At 39.7% G+C, this 8,317-nt stretch overlaps 1 protein-coding gene across 1 annotated transcript in view; it reads right to left on the bottom strand.

The window, feature by feature from the left end:
• The window catches only part of LOC105451001 (von Hippel-Lindau disease tumor suppressor), a 43,589-nt gene that overhangs the window by 24,062 nt on the left and 11,210 nt on the right, over positions 1–8,317 (bottom strand). The window lies entirely within an intron of this gene.

The following is an 8,317-nucleotide window of genomic DNA, read 5'->3' as shown; positions in this document are numbered from 1 at the left end:
CTCTCTCTCTCTCTCTCTTTCACGGATCGCCCTTAAAGCCCCGTCCTGGATATACTCTTTACGAGGGAAAATCACTCTTTATTAAGCGTCCTTCGACGTGATACCAGCACGTCGCTTTGCCGCCGCCGTCGCTTTGAAGTGCCTCTTCGAGTATCTTAATGTACCTTTCCTTCGAGAACGTCTTTCGCGCGTCGCTAACAAGAAAAATGACGCAAAAAGGAACCAATTTTGCCGGGCAGATTACTAACTGTGAACATCAAAGTATGAAAGATTAATATAAATTCACGTAATACTAATTCGCGTCTCTTTATTACTCGCACCTGCCCTTTTTCGCTCTCGCAAACACAATATGAATAATTATTTATACAGAAGCTCACAAATTTTGTTTAAGTAAAACTGTACGTAAACCTGCAAATAATTATTTGTACTTATTCCCTTAACGTACTCGAATATTTAATAAAAAAATGAATCGCTATCTTGTGCCATTAGTCCACAAAATTTTTAATGAAACGCTCGTTGTGACTCGCAAAATCCACGTGTTAAGTCAGGCGTTGCTTTCTCCCTCTCTCGTTCGAGCGACATCGAAAGGAAAAGCTTTATCCAAGGGCTCAGGTACGGTATACAAAGACTTATTTCGTTTCTCAGACGGATATTTCCTCTCTCCCGGAGCACGGCAGAGAGCTCGACAAATATTTCCCGAGAATTTATTCCGCCGGAGTAGATATACTCATGCTCGCGGACCGATACGATTGGTCGGAATCGTCGAACTCCAAGATCTCTTCACTTGACCCTGCTTGTTATGCGCGCGCGTAATACATTTCTTCCTTCTTGGCTGCACGTTCAGACGCGTCGTTGACCGTGCAACGCCAGACTCGGTCGTATTTTATAAACAAATTTCTCGATTTCAGATAGTCGACCGAATTAGAATAATTTCGTATTCATCTATTTTATTTAAGTATGATCGCTCTAAGCAGTCCGTGAATAAACGATGCAAATATTTACGGCAAACTCTAACACAAAAATGATTCTTTAAAAATAAATCATCATTGAATGATCCTCGCGCATTTTCAATTATCAATGGATCTTTGAATGTGTTAATTGACAAATATTGAAATAGTATGTAAAATTAATAATAAAATAATTAATAATTGTATTATTAATAATTATTAATCTAATAATAATAAAATTAATAATTTATAATTTTTATTACAATGCATTATTTTTCAGCAAACAGAAAAGAGTGTGTATAATATTTATAATTTAATAAATATAAATACGAATGCGCGTAAATATAAAAATTAATCCAGTCTTAGGGACAAAAATTTGTCTCTTATCGATTGCACAATTAAAATCGATTTTATGTAACTGTGACGCCGCCGCGCCGGTAAACCAGTATCAATTTATCGCTCACTGGTGGTTTCCCCATTCCTCACGCTTAAATCCTGTAGATAATAAATGCTATAATATTAGCGGTTTGATTTGTCTAGCCATCGAGAATCGTGAATCGCACCGTTGCACCCCGTCGGAACATAGAGAGATGTTCCGATATTACGCGGCTGCAATGTCCGGATTTAACCCCGCCACATATGTAACGCCGAATAATTTAGTACAATTCGATGCAGTTGCATAATGCACTTTGTTCCGATTCGCGCGTCGTCCTTATCACACGCGGATATGAATCGCAATAATAAATATATCATGCAGAAATTAATCGGTAATGTACACACCGCTGAAAATTAATAACAATTGCGTCAATTATTTCCTCATCAATTTTCACAAGTCCTAATAATGAACGTGTGATTGTAAACGCGGTTACAATAGGACGTTGCCCACTTTTTTTTTATACAGAACAGCGACTATAATCAAGATCGTAGAAATTAAGTTTTGAGAAAAAGAGAGTAAAGCGGGAAGAAATTACGCTAGGCATCCAAACTATGTCGACACGGTTAAGCATTGATTAAGTGACGGCGAATTAAAAGCGGGATTTTCACAGTAATCCAATAAGTATCATGAAGATCCGTACGTTGCGATTAGATTCACGCTGCGACGAAACTTGCGTCGCCTTTCAAAGGGGACTTAGAGAGCCTTAGAAGTTCAAATGCGATTACAGTGGCATCGACTCAGCGAACGTTGCTCGTTAGCTTTCTGATCTTACACGGTGTAATCTTTCACTGCGCTCGCTCGTTCGTCAGGCTCTTTCGCTCTCTTCGAGTCGTGTAGATAAACGATTTAAACGTGAACAAACTCGCGGAGGGGAAAAAAGTTAAGATTAAATCGTCCGCGATTGCTATTTTATTTGAAAACTATTTTCTCGCAAATCGTACTGAAAATTGGAGAAATACCATTAATTCTATAAAATATAAATTCGTTTCTTTTTTACTGTCAATACCACAATCTCGTGCTAAATTTTGCAATGTGAACGAAACAGAACGGACGAAATTTATGATCTGTAAATGTATCATTACCTCTCGTTCGTTTCCAATCATAGAATAATAATAGGGAAAATGTTTTTTGTTATTTTAATTAAACCATTGCGTGCGCTGACTCGAGCTCGTCTCGATTCATCTTTCGCGTATGAGCTTCTCTCATTACGTATTCATACGTTTCGCGTAACTTTTTGTCGTTCGTCAGTTTTAAATCGATACGATAGATCACTGAAACGACGTCGACGAAATTTTTTCTGATTTCGACGAGTCGAAGTGCGCGAACCAGCGAAGTTTCCCGGCAAAATGAGAGGACGATAACAAACCTGTTCGGCCAGCTCATACGTCGACATATTTCTCATTTTTTCTTTCCCGCCGCGAAACGAATCGCTTTTGTAGCTCATCATTGTAACACGCCGGTAACTCGATGGTAACGAGTTTGTAAAATAGGAAGATGACCACACCGCATCGAACAGACTTTGAAATTGAATAACATTTTACACGGTGAGAGGCTAGAATTAAACCATCTTCGGTAGAACCAATTGCTGGATAAAAAACAAATCATCGATTTTGCAATGGAAAATAAAAATAATAAAATGTTTTGTAAAAAAAATATTACAAGTTATAAAACTCACTTTTCTCTCATCATCTTATTTTCATTTTGCGTTTTTTCTATGCTTTCATACTTAGGAATTATTAATGTCTTTTAAGATCAATTTTAATTTAATAACAACGTAAAATTTATATATTTAACATATATTTGCTATATGAAATAAATATAATATTTTCGCGTACAATATAAAGTTCAGCCTTCGTAAGTAGCCGACAGTCGACCGTTCCTTTCGATCGTGTCTGGGAGTAGCCTAACCCCTTGAAGGAAAATCTTTTTATATCGCAACAAATTCCGCAGTCGAAAGTTTAGTTCGACGCCACCGGCAGTACCTCTCCTTCCACTCGTTCCTCCCCTACGGCCATCATGCACTTCCGTCGAGTTCCCGAAGAAAAATCCACGCGAAGCAAAACAACCCCGCTGCTTTCATATCGCGACACTCTGTACATTTATCCAGAAACAGGCTGCGTGGATGTGGTACCAAGAGGAAACGTGTCTGGCATATCCTGTCCTGTAGTTGTCGGCAACTCTCTACTGTTGGTATTCTCTCTTTCTCTCTCTCTCTCCTCTTCTTCTACCTCTCCCTCCCCCCCCCTCTCTCTCTGCTCGTTGACTCGACAACTACAGCATCCCCGATGGTCCTTCCTATCGGCCTACCCTCCCATTCCGCCCTCCTCTCTTGCAACCCTATCACCAAACTCCCACGAGTCTCTGTTTTTGTTTACTTGGCATCGATATCATACGCTCGCGGGGGTTGAGCCACCGACTACAGTACTGAAAATCAACTACTACGCTCGTCCCTTCGTAGTCAGACCATCCCCCATTCTCTCGCCCCGCCGATTCTTCCCGGTGTGCCACCATTTTCGCTTTTCCCGCCTTTGTCTTCCCGTATCGTAGTCGGAGGAACACGCAGAGGACGCATCGACATCCTCTCCGCGTCTCGATTATTTGCTCGCGGCGCATACGTGTTAGTGTTGGTGCGAGCAGGCTGATTTTTGTTATTCTTTTATTAGTCAGAACAAAACAATACACACTCTCTCTCTCTCTCTCTCCCTCCCTCTCTTCCGCGAACACTGAGGAACTTATTATTGTTAAATGTTATCCCATGAGGCAGCATTCGCTTGCTTACACGACGATAATTTCAACAGACGCGGCGCACGTCGGGAAATTTGAAAGTTGATTACTGCTTATCATGCGCTGAATATTCATAACCAAATAAAGCGAAGTTGATATTATAGCAAAGCGTACAGGCAAAGGGTATAGTTTTCCTTCCGCGTCCATGCAATTCAGCGTGTCGGGTCATCGCGGATGCGCGCGGAAAACGCGAGGGCGGAACAGGATGACGTGCATCGCGGAAACAAGAGTGCATTTGATCCTGCTGCATATGCATACGACATATTTCGAATATGCAAATCTACGGCGCCGGCAATTTTCTTCTCCTGATCGATGTTTCACAAAGCATCCCAAATGGCGTCTCATCATTCATCGCTATCGAATGATCCTTCGTCGCACGCAACGTTTGCGAGGCAGCGCGCGTAAAAAAACTCTGTATGCAAAATGACAATGCGCGATGCGTAAAACGTTGAAAATAGCTGTTGATGCTATCTCGCAGCTTACAACATCGTTCCCCCAGTTTAATTTCGGCCGTTATCTCTATGCATAGCTGATACACTCTCTGCCAGAGAGGACGACGGGATGCCATGAAATTTAACCTGCGATATATAAAAAAAAAATCGAAACTACTTTCGCGGTAATAATATCCGATAAAACGCTCTAACGCATTGAAAAAAAAAATGGAACGGATCAAAACACGCGGTTTATTTTTGCATGAAACTTGAAGCCAATTGAAAACGTCGAATTTTTGATGTAATATTTTGACTGGAGAAACATCAGTTTCTCCCGTTATAGTTATAGTTGTTGAAAGTTCGATAAAAATAACATTGTCGGACAATTTTTATATGTAACACGATAAAAGCGGAATTAGCTCTGCATTAAAATAGGTATTGCAGCGACGTAATGGATGCGGTGAAGTATTTAATTGCGAGACTGGAGAAATTCGAAGAGAGCGAGAGAGAAGGAGAAGCCGCACGGCTGCAGGGAATCTAACGTGGCCGAAATATTTATGCATGGATCACGACCGAACGCGTACTTTCGCGCTGTCCCTTTTACTTGCCGGTCGCGATATTCCCTCTGAAAGGATCCTGCAAAGCAAACGGGACTCGTCTCCATGCAAATGCGCCGCGGACCGGAGGACGCGCAGAGGTAGGGAGCAGAAACGATAATAACGCGAGGTAAAAACAACTACAGCGCAACTCTTCCGGTTGCAAGGGTTCGGAAGATGTTGCACGCCTGCAACGAGACGAATAAATGGGGACAAATCGGAACGAGCAAAAAAAAAAGGATTTCCACGGAAAGATCGTTTAAGCGTGTATTTCACGGATTAACGATTATACGAGAATTCGTGCAAATGCAGCGAATCTATCTCTCTATATGTACTTTGCTCCATATTTCGCTGCATCCCGGCATATCCTAAAAGTAGCGCTACACGCTATGACAATATACCGTAATATTTAATACAAACAATAAGCTATTCTATACGCTAAATACATGCACTGAAATGTGTACACATTTATCCTGTTTTAATTCAATTAGTAATAATTATTTGTATCCTGGTAATGTATTACCACTTATAATTTACTGCATATTATCAGTAAACAACTGATTACCCGTAATTAATTACAATTGCTTTAAATTGATAGTAATCCTCACCGAATCATTTGTTCCGATAGATAAATTCATAAAATACGTAATTAAAGACAAAACGTATATATTATAATATAAAGATACGTGTAAACAGCATGCAAATTTTATTTAGTAACTCAATTAATTTTACAGAGGTATAAATGCTCGGAAGTTCGATAAATAGGCCGCGGTCTAATTTAATTCGAAAATTATTCGCTCGTAGAAGCGAAACAACGAGAGCCAGCAAATACCGAAATTTCCCGGTTCAAAATATCGATACGTGCGATTTTATTAGATTAAATTAACGTAGTATCGCCATTACTCCAATCAATGTCGCGCTTAAAATTGCCGGCAAATGACATCGAACGGTCGGATGGAAAAGTTATTCTTGCAAATGGCAGGCTTCATTCGATTGTAACGGGAAATATCCATTATTTTTATTTCTCGGCACACAGGGAAATCTATATCGCGCGCAACCACCCACTATATCGCCGAATCGAAATGGTGAAAGACGCGAATCCGAGCTCAGCTACTTCCGGATCAATTTTGATTCAATAGAACCGGGATCCAGCAGCGTGGCAACCGAAGGCGAAGGGACAACTGAAAGGGGGCTTCCTGTAAAGGACGGGCGAGATGGTCGACTCGTGGCTGCATAAAACCGCAATGAAATGCAAACGAGTCGTTGCAAAACGACACGCAAAAACGCGGCTTCCCTTTGGTTTTACGATGCGGCACGTAGATACGCCACGACGAAAGATCCCCGCATTAAATTCGCCGCCGTCTTCGGGATCCGACGAAATCGTTAAGGATCTCCCGTCCTGAGTCTCGGCCGCGGTATAACTTTCGGGGAAAACCCGACAAGACAAGAGAGAACGGCGGAGTTTACTCCGTTATTTCGGGTTAAATCGCCTCCGGAGATCGACGCTAAACAGAGTTGCCGGACAATGCTCTATAACGATCGTCTGTGAGGGAAAAATGTTAACAGAGAACTCCCGATGAAACCAGGACAGTCTAACAACACGGAAAATTGCAATTACAATTATTTTTACGGGTTAAAATTAATTTTCATACGTATCGAGAATTTATATGTATAATACTATACATATATTTACGTTTCAAAATTAAATCATACTTTACTGTTATAACATTTATATAACTTATATATTTATACAACAATCATTTATGTTTTCATTGGATCATTTCTATTTTTCTTGTTTCTATTTGTTTAAAAATTGACAAATATTTCTCAAAACAATTTTTTATCTTAATAAATTTTGGCAGTTGAAATTTAAAACGTGATAAAAATAAATGAAAAAGTTATTGCGATTTTTCCCGTGGAAATTTCCTATATTTTAATCAAATAAAACTTTTTTTGTGCGAACCTAGTATTTTCCGGATAACACGTCAAAAAATGCATTAAAAAGCATTATAATTAAATCAAGTCTAATTAATATAGAAAAATTATATTACCATGTTTCATGTTATAACTTATAGTTGTAGATAACTTACAGTTAATAATGCATATTTTTTTTATATTTAATCGCCAAAACACTTTCGAACACGTATTGCAAACTTAAAAATTCTTTAGGGATTGAGCCAGAACTCCATTAGTTATGTCAAAATTTTGAAAACGAGTTGCTAACCTCACAGGTCATTTCACGTGTCGGAATCTAATACCAAGGCCACGTAATGGCCTGTACGTTTTGTGCGACATGTGACAGGTGGAAAGAACGCGTTCTCGCCATTCGATGCGACATTTGGTAACTTCTTTCATCGGCGCGCGAACCGTACCCTCCATCAAAAACATTTCTCAAACCAGGAACAATTCCATTCCGGAGCGCGAATCCGAGCGTACGTCATAGTCAAACAAGAAGCATAAACCAGCGGGAGAGCGGACTAGAAAAAGAAGGAAAAGATGGAAAATAGAGAGAGAAAGAGAGAGAGAGGGGAGGGAGGGTAAGAGGGATGTGACGGAGAAATTGCTGCCAACGGAAGTGCGCGTCGACGCGGACGAGATTTCGATCCCGAAATACCGAAGGTATTTCCCCGGGCGGTACCCTGCTGCAGTAGGAAAATGAAGTAGGCCAGCCAATTGTCCGAGGACGAGTCGGATTTCGTAGAAAACTCTAATGCTACGGAAAACTTTGCGATTCAATAATATAACACAGACTAATACAAGCATTGAAGAAGAATCGAAAAAGAAGACAGGCTTAGGATGTTAGAAAATAAAAGTTATTACTTTAATACAGTTATTAGTTTAATGGGAATTACTAATTTAAATAATATGGACGTAGACATTTGCATATCAAATCTTTCTAGCAAAACGCGTTAAAATTTAAAAATTACCATCTTTCAATATAATTTAGCTCTATTCGGAGAGAGACAACAAATTCAGAGAGAGTTACAAATCTACAAATGGAAACCATTGTTTCCATCGGAAAGTTCGTTGTTTATTTTATGTGACGAATATAGATTTATTCGAGATTAGAAATAACGGTATACCAAATCTCATTTAAAACATTGGAGTATCTAAAACGGGCTC

Source organism: Wasmannia auropunctata, unplaced genomic scaffold, assembly GCF_000956235.1.
Source record: "Wasmannia auropunctata unplaced genomic scaffold, wasmannia.A_1.0 LD336053.1, whole genome shotgun sequence".
NCBI lineage: Eukaryota > Metazoa > Arthropoda > Insecta > Hymenoptera > Formicidae > Wasmannia > Wasmannia auropunctata.
Note: the sequence above shows the minus strand (reverse complement) of the source record. Positions and strands in the feature narration are given on the sequence as shown.